This window comes from Chenopodium album, chromosome 4 (genome assembly GCF_948465745.1).
Source record: "Chenopodium album chromosome 4, dcCheAlbu1.1, whole genome shotgun sequence".
In the NCBI taxonomy this organism is placed as follows: Eukaryota; Viridiplantae; Streptophyta; class Magnoliopsida; order Caryophyllales; family Amaranthaceae; genus Chenopodium; species Chenopodium album.
The window spans coordinates 64508196-64526382 of NC_137837.1; the positions used below are offsets into that span (position 1 = coordinate 64508196).

General features: G+C 36.2%; 1 long non-coding RNA gene across 2 annotated transcripts; it reads left to right on the forward strand.

Annotated features, from left to right (window-relative positions):
- Window positions 1-2892: 2892 nt before the first annotated feature.
- LOC145627085 (uncharacterized) lies at window positions 2893-5462 on the forward strand. 2 transcript variants are annotated; one of them, XR_014111311.1, is made up of 4 exons: window positions 2893-3186; window positions 3432-3503; window positions 3907-4369; window positions 5363-5462. It is a non-coding gene; the product is annotated as an uncharacterized LOC145627085 (long non-coding RNA). The 2 variants fall into 2 exon arrangements; XR_014111310.1 differs by lacking the exon at window positions 2893-3186 and having other exon boundaries at window positions 3195-3503.
- Window positions 5463-18187: the final 12725 nt, after the last annotated feature.

The following is an 18187-nucleotide window of genomic DNA, read 5'->3' on the forward strand; positions in this document are numbered from 1 at the left end:
TTAATAAATTATTGACATTGATATTAATGCTAATGTATGCACTACTGACCATCAATATATCATACAATTCATGTGCAAGGATTACATATAATAACGAAATAAATAATATCTCCCCCTAATCCTTACATGTGGGGATATGAAATAAACTAAGTCATCCAACAACCTTGAAGTCCCTTGCACTTAAATCATAAATTCTTTTGGTAATGTCATGTATCAAGCAAAGAAAAATATTCTTATAAAACTCTTACTTGTTCCACTTGCCTAATTATATTAATCTTTATGTTGAAAATTCTGTAAACTATGGGCATAATACATTCTTTAAGTAATTTTCTCAAAATAGCATGTTTAATTAATTTCTTGAACTCATAACACTATTCTTTGCTGAAATACTTATGAACTTTTTCATAAGTTATATTACTTATATATGATCAAGAAAACAACACACATATATACTTGTTATTTATTTAATAATCATGAGATTTCTCATTCATTTCCAAAAATGAGGTAATAAATCTCGAATGACATATATTAGAACATATTAGTTTTGTGAACGGAGAATAATCCAGTCAACATACTTTCAAATACTATTAGACATTTCTAAGTTGTTCTAGAAGGACCCATATAAATTTAAGGTTCATATGTCCGAGAATTCTATGTTCAATTTACACATCATTCCCATAATCCAACTTCATGTAGGCGTATAATATCAAATCTAATCTATTTTAATCACACATCAATAACTTTTTCAATATAGAAATCATGTCAGTACATTTCATGATAATATCAACTTATAAGGTTGTTAACATACATGCCATGTCAGCAAAATAAAGAAAAACATACTTAGATATTTCACAGAATTCACTATATCAAGGTCATATATAAACTTATGTAGTGCATATATGGCATGTACACACCAATCATAGTTTTATAACTTCTATGCATTATGCTCTTCATAGTTAAAAGAACACTATGCATCACAATATGTATATTCATAATATGTATATGACATGTGAATAAGAAAATCATAACTAACATCTTGGATAAATAACATATATTATGTATAAATCACTAAAACAGATTTACTACCCCATATAAATAATCACAAGTATTCAAAAAATAGAGGTTCAAACTTTTTTTTTTTTTTTTATTTTTTTTTTATTTTTTTTTTTTATCACATGTGGATTACAAACTAACCTTTGTATAACCTTGCTTACTGGTATTTTATTGAACCGAGCTTTTCACTTCTACTATCAAACTAGAGGTATAATAGGTGCTATCTGTATCAAGAAAAATAAATGTTACACCTCTAACAAGTATATACATTTCAAGTTTAATAAAAGGCTAAGTTCACCAATAATAACTAATCACCCTTATAAACTAATATGGAAATAAATAAGATAAAACTTAGATCATACTCCAAATATTAGAATAATATCCCTAATATGTACTATGAAGGATAATACATATAACAAAGTCCATAATAAAACACAATGAATCGATGGGATAACAAATTAGCCGAAGTAATAAAACATGCAACTATACCATTAAACTAGCACATTAGCTTAGAAAACAATGAGTCGTGAAAGTTTTCCATCTCAAAACACTCACTAGTTCACAAAATCTAATTCACCCAGCCCACATAGCAGGACAAAATTTCGTAATAACAAATTATTATGCAAAGTAGAGACATAATAATAAATATAGTATATTAGGTAGACAATTAACTAGACAAGTTAGAATTAAAGCCAAACATAACTCTGAGTGGAGTACTTCCCTAATTTTGAGCACGTTTAACATAGCATTGTGCCTTCGTTCTCAATTGATGTAGGGCGCCTATAACAAGGATTTTAACGAGTTTGATGACACAATGTCCACCAAAAATCAGCTAGCTAACAAAAGCTTCGGTCGCGAGAATATTACACGCTAGTTGTTGTACAATACAAGTAGGAAATACATATTTTCCTTTATAATTGGTGACAGATTCAATATTCAATTGTGACACTACTTCATTGAGGATAAATGCAGTCACCATGTTCTTTATTCAAATAAATAAATAAAATTTTCTCAATCCTTAGGATAAATAAATATGAATCTCACCAAAAACAATATCAAAGCAAGTGGGCTTCTTTATTTAATTAATGATTAGCTGACAAAACTAGGGTTTATGGTCGACACTTGGCACTAGCAAAGATTGATCAATGATGATGCAAATTCTAAAAGCTTCTAAAGATTGTATTAATTGCATAATATGCCGATTAATGTAAACGAGCCCCCATTATTAGCACGAGATCAAGCCCATCGAGGCTTCGTCAATCGTGTGGTTAAAGAAAAAAAAATTCTTCAGATTGGATTCTAATTTAATCAATGGTTTAGAGCTTTGGTGCTGATAACATGTTATAAAATTAAAGAGAACGAGGAGAAATTAGGGAGAATAGATCAGTCTATATAATTCCATAGAGTGGGGATATATATATACATACAATATAACTAGGGTTTGCTTAGATAAAAATATACCCTAGTTCTAGAACATCCCGAAATGATAAAGGAGGATAATGGATATCCATACAATATTTCATAACACAAGACTACTTCATTAAACTTGACAATACCGATAACATGGGTTCTTTTACTTGAAGCTTCTTTTAACACGAGAATGGGGCTTGTAGTTATAATGTTGTACACGGGCTACTTTTTTCTGAAACCATGTACATGAGCTATTGGGCTACTCACTAGTAGAAAAATGTAAAAGGGCACCGACAAATGCGCACCGGTTATTGAAAACCGATGCCAAAAATGCAAGCCTAGACCACAAAAAAAAAAACAGGTTTAATAGGGCACCGGTTAACCGGTGGCCTTTTCCCAATATTCCCTAAAATTATAACACGCTCTCTCTCCTCACTCTTCCCTCTCTATCTCTAACTCACACGCTCTCTCTCCTCTCCTCTCCTCTCGAACTCTCCGTCTCCTCTCTCTTCTTGCTCCACCCCAGCCACCACCAGCGCAACCAGCGCAACCCTCCTCTCTCTCCATCCTAGCTTCCCACCGCAGTCACCACCAACGCAACCCTCCTCTCTCTTCCTCCTAGCTTTCTGCCACCACCACCGCAGTCGTCACTAATGGCGTAAGCCCTTAAAAAACTGGGAGAACGATGCCTAGATCTCTAATGGCGAAGCTGCTCCTCACAAGGTTTAACCCTCCTTTGTTTTGTTAATTTTGTATAATTTAGGTTAGGGTTTCGATTTTGTTGAGTTTTTGGGTTTTGATTTTGGATTTTATGATTTGGTCGTTGTTTTTGAGTTTGAATTTGTATGTGATGTTTGATTTTGAATTTGATTTTGTCCCTCTTGTTATGATAATTATTGTAATTTGTATGTATGGGAATTGAATTCGAATGAATGGGAAGTGAAAGAACTCTTGATTCGAATTTTCAGCTATGAATTTGACGAATCATCAATCGGAATGTACAAACCCTAATATTAGAAATGATGATGATGACGATTCAGGTAAACAATTTATTATGCATTATTCATGTTTCTCATAAGAATCATTTTTTCCTGTTTTGTGAATTTTTCCTGTAATTTAATTAATCTCCATTGATAAAACCAGTGGTTTATTGATAATTACAATTTGTAGAGTAATTTAGACAAATATTATGGGAATTTGACGTAAAAAATGAGTAAATTAGATAAATTTCTGGCAATGTTTAGAGTAATTTAGATGAATGTTCATAAAACTGAGTACTATATATTAGATGAATTCTGGTGATTCCTGGAGTAATTTTAATGAATTTTCTTGTAATTTGACCACAAAACACTGTTAAATTAAGATTAAATTGTTGGTAATTTGTGGAGTAGTTTAGATGAATTTTGTGATTATTTGATCACAATATGATTGATATTATTATAGATGAAGTGAAAGTAAGATGTTGAGATCAAAGAGAAGCAGAACCGAGGGAACCTCGTTGTGTGATTTGTGGTAGGTGTATGGGGAGTACATTTGTGATGAGACAGATGATGATGTTTGCAGCTTGGAATGTGGTGTTGCTTGAGTGAAGTTGCAGGTGTTGAATGCTTCTTTTTTTCTGAATATATAGAGATTGTACTGGTTCTTGTGCTTGAAAGCTGCAGAGAAATAAAGCTCTTTAGGAACATGTGAATCGGGTTATAGTATGCTGGTGTACTTGTTGAATATTTGCATATGAGAGGAGTGAAATTGGTATTAAAATTGTGGTGTTTGTTTGAATTTGTTAGGCAAGACAAGTCCAAGGCGGTTGAGATACTTGTGTGGTGATTTGAAAGTATTTTCAACATTCAACGAAGAGGGAGCTTTACAAGGAAATTACACAGCTTTTAACTCTAACTAACTTCAAGTATACTTTACAAACCCCACAATCGTTCGTTTTTAATGCTTTATAGGATATAGTACATGTGGACAACTGATAGACTGTTTTGTGCCCTTGACTTGTGTCTTTTGACTTTTTGGAAAATTAGTTAGTGAATATTGGGGTATTCTCCGGTAGTTTATCGAGCTATTGATCCCTGGTGATGGTAATAATTTAAGGATGGATCCTTGTATCCTTTTAATTTGTACGGTTGTACCATGCCAGTTGGGAATAGAAAATATTGCATGCACCCGGGGAGATCTATCGTGCAAGACCTCAACTCCCAAAGTGAAGTGGTCACAATAGCTGTAGTAATAATTTGGCAAATTAGTGTTTCTAGCTTATGTGGTAATAATTTAGTTCTTGTCATGTTAGTTGGGAGCAGGAAATCTTGTTTGCTTCTGATTTCAAATGTTTTATCAAAGGTAAAAGACCCTGCTGTTAGTTTGTTTGTTGGTTGAATGGTTTTATGTTCATGATATGTTCATAAATTCTGTTATACACGGCAAGAGTGACTTATTATGTCTCAGTCTCTTCAAAATTCAGATAAGTCCAATATCTAATAAATGGTGATAGTGTTATCTAAGTAGCTCTCACTCACCCAGTCACCCCCCTAAACCGTGAACTGGAAAAGCATATTATACTAATAATAAACAATGTTACTTAGATTTTTAATTTAGTTTTCCTTACATGACACGTCAATCATCTTGAACCACATAACTGTAGAAGAAAATTAAAAATCAAAAGGATCAGTGTCTTGAAAAGCACACCTAAGGCGCGTCTAGGCACTAGGGAATTAGGGCAGAGCGTGTTTTTTTGCTCTAGGCTTGAAGTATTCAATAGGCGCACCTAATTGTCATGTATATTCTTAAAAAGACTTGATCTATTTCGTATCTGATTGTTATGTATTATTGCATTTGTTGTATCAAATAAGATTGGGTATATATGTTTACAGATTTTTTAACTCTCTGATTTGTTCAGCTTAAATTGGTAGCATCCGCTTTGTTAGAATCCCAGACCAAACCCTGATATCAAGACGTTGTTCACTGATCATACGTGCACTCCTCAAAATGGAGCTGTTGCACCTGCTCCTGTAACTCTTCCAGTTGCTGCTGTTGCAAAGCCTGCTGCTTATACACAGCTAGGAGCTCATGGTGTATGTTGTCTACAATCATTTGCTATTTTGTTTGTTTTTTTTTTCTTTTCTTTTTGAAGCTTGCTTCGGATTTGTAAAATAGCTTGTGGTAATATGTAAACCTGTTGTTCATGTGACCTTTAAATCCCAAGGCCTAGAGGTATAAACCACCTGCTGCAGCTGCTGCCTCGCAAGGCTTTAACATTATGCAAGGCTTATGCTGCCTCCGCTGCCTCGCAAGGCCTATGCAAGGCTGCTGCTGCATGCCTCTATGCTCCTGCTGCTGTTCTGGTCTACGTTGCTGCTTCTATGCTCCACGCCACTGCTGTTCTACTCTCGCTGCAGCTAATCTTCTCTACGCTACTGTTGTAATATTATTATATTCTGTAATATTTTTTTTTTTGAATTAAAATTGTATTGTACTCATGTTACAACTTTATATTAATGGAAATTATAAGTTTACATATATGTAAGTGTATATATATCAATTTAAGTTAAAAAAAATGCAAAAAAAAAAAAATATTTTTTTGGGGCATTTGTGGCACCGGTTCTGAACCAAACCGGTGCCAATAGTTGTGTTATTGCCACCGGTTCTACACCAAACCGGTGCTAATAACTATGTTATTGCCACCGGTTCTGAACCGGTGGCAAAAATTTTCACTTATTGCCATCCCTCAAATGAATACCGGTGCTATAGGTGGGTTTTGAACCGGTGCCCTTTTACATTTTTCTACTAGTGACTCCATTAAACTTGAGAATACCGATATATTAATATGGAGTAATCAAATTTTAAGGTGCACGCTTATACTTTTGAATATTTTTTTAGTAAAAAATCTGAACAATTGCAATGAAACACGTCAATAGTTTTGAGCATTTAGTAAAAAAATATGAACAATCGCAAAATTTAAACATTTCATAAGAAAATATGAACAATCGCAAATTTTGAACATGTATAGTAAATTAGATACACTATATAATAAACATAAATTTTGTGAAAGAAGTTTGTCTGACTCGTAAAAATTCAATAGTTTTATAGTGAAAATAGTTTTGTAATATAAACTGAACATTTACTGCATATTAAATGAACATATCTTTATAAAAAATGAACGTATATAATTGGATGATTATGTACATTTTTGTGACATGTTCATATTTTTTTTTACTAAATGTTCAATTTTTATATAATTGTTCAATTTTTTTTCCTAAATGTTCAAAAGTATAGACGTGTAGACATCTACTTTTGGCCTCCTTTCCCGACCGGAAGTGCTATGACGATAAATAGAACCATCTTCGTGTTGGATCAACGTGAGGAATACTTATGGACTGCTGATTAAGTCATAAAAATATAAAACGACTAGCCTAACCCGAGACAAAATGAACTAAAGTCCAATTAATTAAGCTCGGTCAATAATTAGGCCTAAACCCGGAGTAAAAACCTAATTTTGACGGATTTAGAGGCGCCTAGGTTAAAAACCAAAGCTGCCGCAGGAAAATCCGCGTGCAACTCAACGAGTTGGGCTAGTCTGGCGCGCGCAACTCACAAGGTTGCACGTGGCATCTAGCGCAACCTCCAGTGATGCGCTCACGAGAGATTCAAAATTTCAAGAAAATACTGAATCGAATCTTACCATAATACCGCGCGCATGAACATTAGTTAGGTTGCCCCTGGCAGGGCATCCAAATTACTTGCACGCAGCAAGCGCGCGACCTTCTGTGATGCACGCGCCACCTGTTGCGACAGAATGCTCAAAACCCAAAACGCATCCATTCCTTGTAAATTGGGGCTTAATATGAAGCTTAAACACAAAGAAATTAATCCAAAAAAGCTAGAAGGAACTTTGTGAACTTGTGTACTATCAATCATGTTGTCCTAAACACTCACCCCTCTTATTACTTGTCCTTATGGTGGAGGTTCCCGAACAAGAACGAGTCCATAAGGGTTCTAAACAAAAATCTAGCAAAAAAATGTGGTTAGTTTCTCGAGCACTTAGATAAATCACCTTTCTTTTTGTTGTTTAAATAACTTTAAATCAATTAATTACTATTGTTTGATCACTTTAAATAAACTTTTAATTTATTTATTTCATAGAGCATTCTTGCGTTAATCAAAGATTAAGATTGGAATAATTAATTATTGTTTATCACCTAAGCCAAGGCGAATCTTGTGTATTTATTGTTCCTTTTCACGAATTTGAATTAAATAAAGAATAATGACTTTGCAATGTATGTAATTCCTAAGTGATTAATGCTTGTAAATAAAACCAACTAACTTAATTTTAGGTATTATGTTGCATATATTGTTTGGTGCTGATATTGTGAAATGGAAAGAGCTAGTAGAGGCCGCACTAGGGCTAGAATAGCGATTCCACCCTAAAGGGAACATTATTTTAGTACCCTCGCTCTCGAACTCATGTCTGGTACAAGTAAACCAATTTAGGCGTGGGTAAACTTATGAGTCTTGCTAAATATTCTTTGAACTCTACTTGGGAGAAAGATATGAACGAGATTTATGAATTTTCCTAAAACTCATTGGCGACTCCTTACTAATTTCTTACAAAAAAGCGTAATGATATATAGGATCAACTCTAATTCAAGGTCCCCCAAATAGTCAGGAATTAATGTCCTAAAACAACCTAACAAATGTAAAGTCCTAGGCTTTTAAAGGGTCATGGGTATAAAGGAGAAGGATCCCCTACGATGGGCACTCCCTCCTTACATTGGCGACTCCACTGGGGACTTAGAGGTTACAAGATTAGTTTTTAGTTATGGTCCAAGGTTTCCAACACTAGGTTGCCTATGGGTTGTAACGGAAATCAACTTGAATAATCTCTAGTTAGAGAGCGAGACTTGAACGCATAATATCTTCCTTTTTTACAAAAGTAAAAACCACACAAGTAACATTGCATTATGCATAATCATAGCAAATTATAACCTTTGGGGATTGGCTCATTGACTAGGGGTTGCCAACACTGGGCTTCTATCACAAAATTAAGAACAATCATCCCACCCATATCGCTAACAAAATGTTGGGAGGACTATGTCACGAGTCAACATGTTGAGTGATGGATTTGTGCATCGTTTCTTAAGATATGGTACCTTTGGACACCCAATATTCGACCTTAGAAAGGCATCATGTGGATTAATGGCTTTATGGTATGCTTACATGACTATATATACATACATACATACATATATATATATATATATATATATATATATATATATATATATATATATATATATATATATATATATATATATATATATATATATATATATGCATACATATATATATATACATATATATAAACAATCGAGAGACACAAAAAAAAAAACCGTTCGACAAAAGAAAAAAATTGCACGAATAGGTGGCACGTGCAACTCACTGAGTTGCGCGATCACACCCAGCGCAAGAACTAGGGTTGCGCGTGCTATCCGCGCGCAACTTAGTTTCTTACGCACGCCTTCTGCTACGAGACCACTTTGATTTTTCAAGGACAATTGGTTCATGCAAACAATATCATTATTAATGAGTTGTTTAAAGGTGATGTTATCCCTTCGAATGTATTTTGTGTTTTTTTTTGTTTTCTTTTCTTTTCTTTTTCTTTTCTTCTTCTTTCTAAAAAATAAACAATCTTATTGGTTTTCTTAACTCTTCGTACTTCTTTAGGGCTGGTTTCCAAGCTTAGGCACGAAGATTCCCGGGCGCTCACATTCTACATTTACCATCAAACAATTCACCTCTTTCAAATCATTTCCCTTCGACAACTCACTCTAGTCTAACAACGATGTCCGCCATAGAACAACTCCAAGAAAAGATTGTTCGCTTGAGAGAGGAAAAGACTCAAGATGCCGAAGAGAGAAAAATCAAGAAACTCGAAAAAAAACTAAGAGGAAAAATGTTGAAGCTTTGGCTTTGCAACAAAAGATGGATGAATTATCCATATAAAAGAGAACTTGTTAGAGAAGCTTGTTCTTCGTTCTACAATGGGGAATAAGTACTTTGACGTAGAAAAGTTTGCTCCTCCTACAGGACTCACTTTACCGGAAAAATTCGTAGCTACGGACTTACCAATATTAGTATAGAGAAAATCAAAATTTATATTGAGTTGCATATAGCTCAATAGGGGTTCAAGGCGGCATATTTTTAAAGCTAGTTTATCTTCATTACAAAGGGAAGTGACCCATTATTTTAAACGTTGCTCCAAAGTTTTCACCATTGTTAAAAAAAAGTGTAGAAAAACAAGAGAATAATAATTTTCTTTGTATTGACGAATGAATGTGAGATGTTCAAAAGCATATACGAAACCGCGCTTAAATAGACCAAAACGAAAAAATTTTTGACAATTTTTTCCCAAAGGAAAGTTCACACGCAGGAGGAGTGCGCATCTTATGAGTTGCACGCGACATTCATGCGCAACCCTTGCAGTTGCGCGCGACCTATTCTGTCACGACATGATTTTTTGGGTTATTTCTGTGTTTAAGACTACAGAATAACAAGAATTTCAACGAGATCTTATGACTATTCCATACGCTTGCCTTTTTTTTTATTATTCTTTCCTTTTTTATTTTATTTTTCTTTGTTTTTAATTTTTTCTTTTTCTAAAATCCTTTTCTTTCCTTTTGCGTTTTCTTTTCTTTCTTTTCTTTCCCTTTGTTTTTTGTCTTTTTTTTATTTCCTTTTTTTGTCTCCTAATTTATTATTTTTTTCCGGGGGGGGGGGGGGGGGGGGTTGAGTCGGGAACCGTTTCCCTCCCTTGAAATTTTTTTTCTCAGAAATTCTTTCTCGCTTTCTTTTATAAACAAAAAAAATATAAATAAAAAACTCATGGAAATAAAAATAGAGTACGATATATACAAAAAAAAGGTATCATATGTACAAAAAATGTATAAATATATATACCTTTCCATAAAAAAAATAAAGAAATGGGATTCAAGGTGCTCGGCGGCTCCCAAAAGGTTGTTGTACATCCTGCAAAACCCAAAACAAAGATTAATACATAAACAACACTTACCGCAACCATCCGATGATCACGGCATGACAAAGCCACGTATAGTCCTCACCATGCCGATCACAGTCCCCCGCGAAACCTGTTGAAAAAAAAACAAGGATAGTCATAAAAATGTGAGATATATGAAAAGAAAAAAATATACATGTATGGAATAAACATATCGACTCAACTGTCCTTGGTACAAACAGTTTGTCCTCATCCTCCGTCGCCGGAAGAATCTCATGATTTATCCATCCAAAGGCATCGGTATACATAACCTCTATCGTAGGAGAAACCTAACAACCCAGCTCGACTCGCTAATATAAAAAGAAATGAAAAATACTAACCGGAACGAAAGCTGGAAAAGAAGTCAGCCTGGATGCAACGAATGCCAAGTAAGATGCACCTAGTAGCACTAGCTGCTCCGCTGGATAACCAAGGATTGCCTGAGCTCAATCCTCGGTAGACAGAAGGTCCGAACACAGCATTCGGATCAGAGGGTCCACAAGAACCAAAGGCTCCTTGGACAAAACCTGCTAGACGACTCGCTCGCTGTAGACACCTAAAATTTCTCCACAAAACAAAGCTCATTGATGAACAATATTTCGCCTCCATTATTGGTCGGGTTGAGTATTTAATCCCAAGAGTGCTTAAAATCCATGTTCAATTTAACTCACCTCACAAAATAGTCAACGGATCAGTCCTAATGTTTTGTCAAAGCATAGTCCAATTTATATTTTGGCCCGAACCTTTTTTATTAATAATAAATATAAATAGCCCAAAATTATAAACCGACACTTAAAAATGTTGAGTGTAATTAGGTTTAAAATAAATTTGGACGTAAAAATGGGAAAAATGTCCACCGTGTCACGACATCAAGTGCCGCACCACGGTGGAATTTTTCGCGTCGCGGCGTATTTTGCCGTGTCATGGCACGCATGCTGCGACACGGGATTGTTCCGTGTTTTCTCCGCATAAAACCTGAACCCGTTTTATCTTTTTAGGACAACTACTTTATCGCGTCACGGTACAATATCCCGTAATACAACATATTTTGTCGTGTCGCGGCAACCATCTAACGTGTCACGACACCCAAATATAGAGTTTTATCTTTTTAGGGTTCCGTGTGTTCACTCCACTCATTTTCCCTATATATACCCCCTTTAATTCTGTAGTTTGGGGGCATCAATTAATTCTCTCTTCTCTCTTCTTTGTTCTAGACTAAACACTAGCCTACCCTATTCTTCTAACATACTTCCTTTAAGCACTTCAAGGAGTCCGTACTTTACTCGAGGTTCCATCCTTAAACCAAGGTGTGAAAGGTAGGACTGTTTGAGGGTTTGGCCCTAAAACAACTCTATTTAATTTAATTTTAATTTTTGTTTTATTAATTTCTTTGAAGTTACTAACTCATTTATTATTTTATAGTTGCAAGCAAGCAAAATCAAAGTAAGGAATCATGTTCCTTTTATTTCTAATATTTTTCTAACGATTTTTATATTATTTTATTATTGTTGAATTGCTTCCAATATCACTACTAGAAAAAGGGTCAATTCCGACGGACATGAAAATCCGTCGGAAAACACTTAATTTCCGACGGATTTTATTTCCATAGGAAATTTCCGACGGATTTGGAATTTCCGTCTGAAATTAAAATCCGTCGGAAATTAAGTGTTTTCCGACGGATTTTTCGGTCGGAAATTAAGTGTTTTCCGACGGATTTTTCGGTCGGAAATTAAAGTTTCCGACGGAATAATTTATGTTTCCGACGGAATTTTGGGTTTTTTTTTAAAATAAAAAAAAAAAAACAAAATCAAAAAATCTGAAACCCTAATTTAAACCGCCCCTTTACCCTTAACCCTTCATTTCTCTCTCCTCCCTCATTCCCTGTTCTCCTTCTCTCACCTTCTCCGCCCCTTTTTTCTTCCTCCTTCTTCCTCCGCCCCTTCTTCTTCCTTCATGTTCTTCCTCCTTCCTCCTCTTCTTCGCCCCTTTTTCTTCTCCCTTTCCCTTTCTTTTTCCTTTGTTCTAATTAATTTTTTGGTTTTTCGCCCCTGTAGGGAATAATTTCAAGCCTTAAAAATCCCACTAGCTTGAACCCCACTGTGATCATACACTAAAGTACGGTGGCGTCCAAAAGGGAAGAAGATAGAGCAAAAGAGTCGCCAACAAGTTTTTAAGGAACTTGTAAACCATCACGAGGTGAAGGTTACACCCCTTAACGATCCAAGAGATCGTCAACTCCATAAGGTCATGAACCAAATAAGGGTCCGGGGATGATGGTACAAATCCAACCTAAAAGAGATTGAACCTGGCCTAATAATAGGCCTCTACTTTATTCTGATCGTATTCATGTGCGCTTTCTGATTAACATACAATCAATAGGATTAACCCTAAACCTGTTTAATCTATGTTGGTTGAATTTAAAGCACACATAAACTATTATTGGCGATCACTTGAATTATAATCACAATTAACCTAACAAGATTATTAATTATCTTATTAAGCGTGATTGCAAGTACAAATTCCCTTTAACATGCAATAAAAGTGATCAAGCAATAAATAATATAAAATTATACATATCAAGCAACATAATAAATAATCAACATCATTAATAATAATAATAATAATAATAATCATAATCATGTTAAAGCATAGCAAGATCCTAGGCATGATACTAACAAGATTAATAACAAACCCTAGCACGTCACTAAGCAATAAAAATCAAATCTTTAGCCCTAACATGATACTAACATGAATAAATATTAGGAAGAGAATAAAAGGCATCATAGCAATCATATTTAATATTAAAATTACCCTAGACATGATACTAGGAATATCATAATAACAATATAAACATGATGTCTACATCATAATATCAACAAAACCATTAAAGTACTTACTTTGATGCTTCGTACCTCTTTCTAATAACAAAATACACACGTTAGTAACTTCAAGGAAAAATAACAATCAAAACAATTAAATTAAATAATTGAAAGAGAGATTTGGTACCAAACCCTCAGAAATTAAAACCTTTCACGTCTAGGGCGAAGGCAACTTCGAATATGGCTAGGTGTTTCAAGATCTTGTGAATGCGGAATTTTGTATTTGAGAAAAGGCTAGTTTAGAAAAGAGAGAGAGAGAATAATCAAGAAAATCTTGATGAGAGTTGATTATTGGTAATTCATAAAGTGATTGTTGATGAATGAAACCGGAGTTTTTGATACGATATTTATAGAGAAAAACATCCAAAAAAGATAATTTATCAAAATAGAGTCTGAAGACCACAAAACTAACTTGGCGCCAGCCCTGGCTCATTGGCGCCAGGACCAGTGGCTAGCGCCAGGCGCCAATGGCTGGCGTCTGGCGCCAATCCTGGTTCCAGGCGCCAAGGCCTGGGGTTGGACGCCAAATTGGATTTCAACGCGTTTTCGAAAATCTGATAAATTTCCCGTACTGGAAGATAAAATAATATAATTTTAGTCGAAAATGCTATTCGATCTTGATTAAAACTCTGAAGAATCCTAATTGAATTAAGAATGATAAAAACCTTCTAGAATGTTCTAGAAGACCAAAACCATTCCTAATTGCATTAGGAATGATAAATCATATTAGGCCCTCCCCTAGATCATTGGGCCGTACTTAAAGCTCAAACCGGGCCCAGTTTAGTAAATTGGCCATAAATTCCTCAATATTCATCGGAATTGGGCTTCTAATATATGTTGGAAAGATCTTTGCAAACCCCATCCAACTACACCACTATTGGACCCATATCATGGACCAACCAAACTGGACTGGCTGTCTTCTTAAAATAAAGTTTTTCAAAAACAGAGAGAAGAGAAAAGAATTAAAACTTTCCGCAACACTAGACCTTTCCACACTTTCGTTTCATTCGATTATGATTCGACGTGAAAGGTACTCATCACCGGGTTTGGTTTTGGGGAGACACAAATGGGTGTCTACATCCCCCTTTTCTTCTCCCTAATTAATTTTTGGCAACAACAACCCAAAATTTACACTAATTCGTGAAGCCCTAATTAATTTTTTGAACAAAAGTAAGGTTTTTCATGTCAAATTCGACCATGAAAACTCTAGATCTAGAGTTTTCATGGTCGAATTTGACCTTTAAAACCCAAATTCGAGCCATTTTTGTGGATTTGTTGGTGAAATTCAAGGTTTGTACTTCTTTTTTCTATTTACTTTTGGTTGATTGGGGTGGCGGTAGTTTTTTTTTTTATTTTTTTTTATTTTTTTACGGTTGTTGGGTGTTCGGTGTGGTTGTGGTGGCTTGGTGCCATGGTGGTTTGGTTTTTTGTCAGATCTGGGTCGGTTAGGAGGGTACGTGGGTCGGTTTTAGGGTGAGGTGGGTTGGGATTTTTTCGGGTTTCTGGGTGTTGTGTTGGGATTTTAATTTTTTTTTTGTTTAATTTTTGGGTTGTGACAGTTTGTTTTGGTGGTGGTGGCGGCAGTGGTGGTTCTAGGTGGGTGGTGAGGTGTTTTCTTAGCTAGTTTGTGTGGGTAGGGGTTTTGATGGTGTGGGTCGTGTAACGGGACAGGTTAGGGGTTGGTGGTGGGGAGTTATTTGGTGGTTGGTGGTGGTTGATACGCCGTGCCGTACAGGTGGCGCGGCGTTTTTTTTAATTTCTTAAAACCAGTTTCCGACGGAATTTCTGTCGAAAATTTCCGACCGAATTGTAAATTCCGTATTATCGAAGCTGACTTCTTATTGGTCGGAAATTTTCGACGGATTTTCCTGGTGCTGAGAAACCTCTTTCGACGGAAAATTCCGTCTGAAATTCTGTCGGAAAAGTGTTTCCGACGGAATTTCCGTCGGAAGAAGACAAATTTCCTACAACAGCTTTTCCGACAACCGGTTATGACGGAATTCCGTCGGAAACAGGTTTTCCGACGGATTTTGGGGTGGTTCCGACAGAAATTTTCCGTCGGAAATGACCCTTTTTCTAGTAGTGTATTAATGTTTATTCTGTTATATTATTGATTACCATATTGCATGTTAAAGGGAATATGTAATTGAAAATCGCGCATAATAAGATAATTTGGACGACCGGTTTAGGTTCTTTTTTAATCTTGTTGTTTAATCAAGTGATCACGATATTTTATAATTATGTGTTACATTAATATTCAACTAATTTAGCCTAATAATCGTTTGGAGCAAATTGAATCTTTGTTTACATGCCTTTGAGATCGCAGGAATCACTTTTCACTATAAGAATCGAGCAAAGGCCAATACGGGCGAATGTGACTCCATGACTCACTTCGTACCATCATCCCCGATCCTCCTTTAATTTCGTGTTTCCGAACCATATGGAGTTAGTAATCTCATGGATTATGAATGGGGTGTAACCTTCACGAGTCAATCGTTGTTGCCTATCATTGTCCCTTTATCGTGGTTGCCTTTTATGATCCGTGAACAGTTTACAAGTTTCTTAAAAACTTGTTGGTGGCTCCCTACTTTCCTTGTCCTAATCGTATATGTCAATTCCCACTTCCTATGAGTACCAAGCATATTCACACATGCTGAACGTAGACGCACTTCAAACGACGCTTACACTCGCCTAAAAATCAAGTGTCCGTCCACTGAAGCATAGGGAGTCCTTAATAAAGAGCCCGGAAACGGCAGCAAACTGCACCTTCTCTGACGGCCTCAAGGACCCGATGATCAAACTCCAAGGAAGGAGATCGATCTATGAGAACACAACCACATAAAAATCACTTGAGAAAAACTATATATAATATAAAAAGAGATGTGTTCTCAAAATCATACGCACTGACGTACGAGTCGCCGAGAGAATCCTCTGGCAAAAGTCGTCGGCTGTAGTAGCTCGCTTTTTCCTTATTGTCTCCAAGCGATGACTGATAGGAAAACGAGCCTCCCCGAGCATCCTGGGGGCTAGGAAAGGCAAGTACTATTATCCCCAAGCCGTAAAAAAAATATGACGTGGCCAAAAGAACTATAAAAAGAAAATAAACAAAGGGAAAAATAAAAACACGTACCTCGAGAATTCGATCGTGCCATGAAATGGAGATCCGAGGCAGCTCAGTAGCTGCTGCGGAATCCATCACTCGGGTCGCCTTGCCCATAGCCGAAAGCATACGGGCATACGACACCTCTGCCCATCTCAAATTACCTACTTGCCCCAAATCTATGAGGCAAATAAGTAATCCAATGGCAAAACGCTCTCTCCGATCACTCAGATAATGACAAAAAGAACATGGACAATTTATATCCAAGCCAGTTACTCAAGAGTACAAGGCTGATCAACCTCGTCAGCCAACAACTCATCGGCAAGAATCAAGTACGGACAAGACTACGCATACTGTACATGTGAAGGGCCGCCGTAAGATGGTCTCCCGTGAGGTCATGACGTCTCTCGTATGACCCCTTAACGGCCTCTATAACCACAAGCTCGCCTCCAAAAGGAAAACCCGTAATCATAGAGAAGTCGTAAAGGGTAACCGTCATCACCCCCCACGGGAAGTGGAAAGTGTTGGTGGAACCCCACCAAAACTCTAACAACCCGCGAAGGAAAGCTGACGACGCAAGCTGACTTGATAAGTCCCAAAGAGCCGTCAGCTGGGGGCTGATCCCTGAAAGCTCCAGCACCTCCTCTACCACCTCGAGAAGCCTCTTGAAATGACCTCTTAAGTCAATAGACCCATGCAGACGCATACTAAGCTCGTTTTAAAATATATATAAAGAAAATATGGTTATGACCTTCCCAAAAAAAGAGAAGAAGAGGAAAAGAGAGAAGTAATGAAAATAGAGGCGCAAAGAACTCACTATGCCACACCAACTCTGTATCGAAACATGATGGTCTGGGTCCCACTTAAAGACCTGAAGGTCCCAGTTGAGAGAAGCCTCCCAAACCACATCCTCGTGGAGACGTTAATCAGCTCTGATGTGTCGCTCCCGGATTTCCTCACGGGGACGCGTCACCCTCTTTCGAGGGTGAACCGTCTCGTTAGGTACCGGTCCTCCTAGATCCTCCTCGGCATCGACGAATGGAGGGGAGTCCATACTATAATCGATAAATTTCTTACGTGATTAGTTTACTTTCCTAAAAACTAATACACGAGTTCTAGACCCATTTTGGCAGCATGACGACTACTGAAAGGACAAAACGCAAAAATCAAATGCCACTCACGCTTGGTGGCTACAATACCTGCAGTTAATCCAGTAAATAGGGGCTTGTAACATCCACAAAGCCATCCTATACTAGTTTCAACCAAGGCATTCTAGATATTATTTCTATAAATCTCAAAGAATCAACTATTTTAAGATGAATAATAATTATATAAACATAATTATCATCTACCATACAATTTTGAGGTTTAAACATGGAAAAAATAAGATAAAACATGTGCTTCGCGCCATTTTTTCGATTTAAAATTCTCCAAACATGATTAATGAAATTATTTGTAGGTCTAACACTATAATTTATTTCATAACTAACAAGTGTAACTAATAGCGCAATCAAGAAACAACAAATTCGAACTAAAAATCAAAGAAAAACGCACTCAAACGAAGACATGCTCATACAAGGTTCAATACTCAACCATTTTTCATGAAATTTGCTGCAAAACACTCCTTAAACATAGCATAACAACATGGAGTAAGCAATTTCACAAAAAATAAATCGAATCAAAAAAACCCCAAAT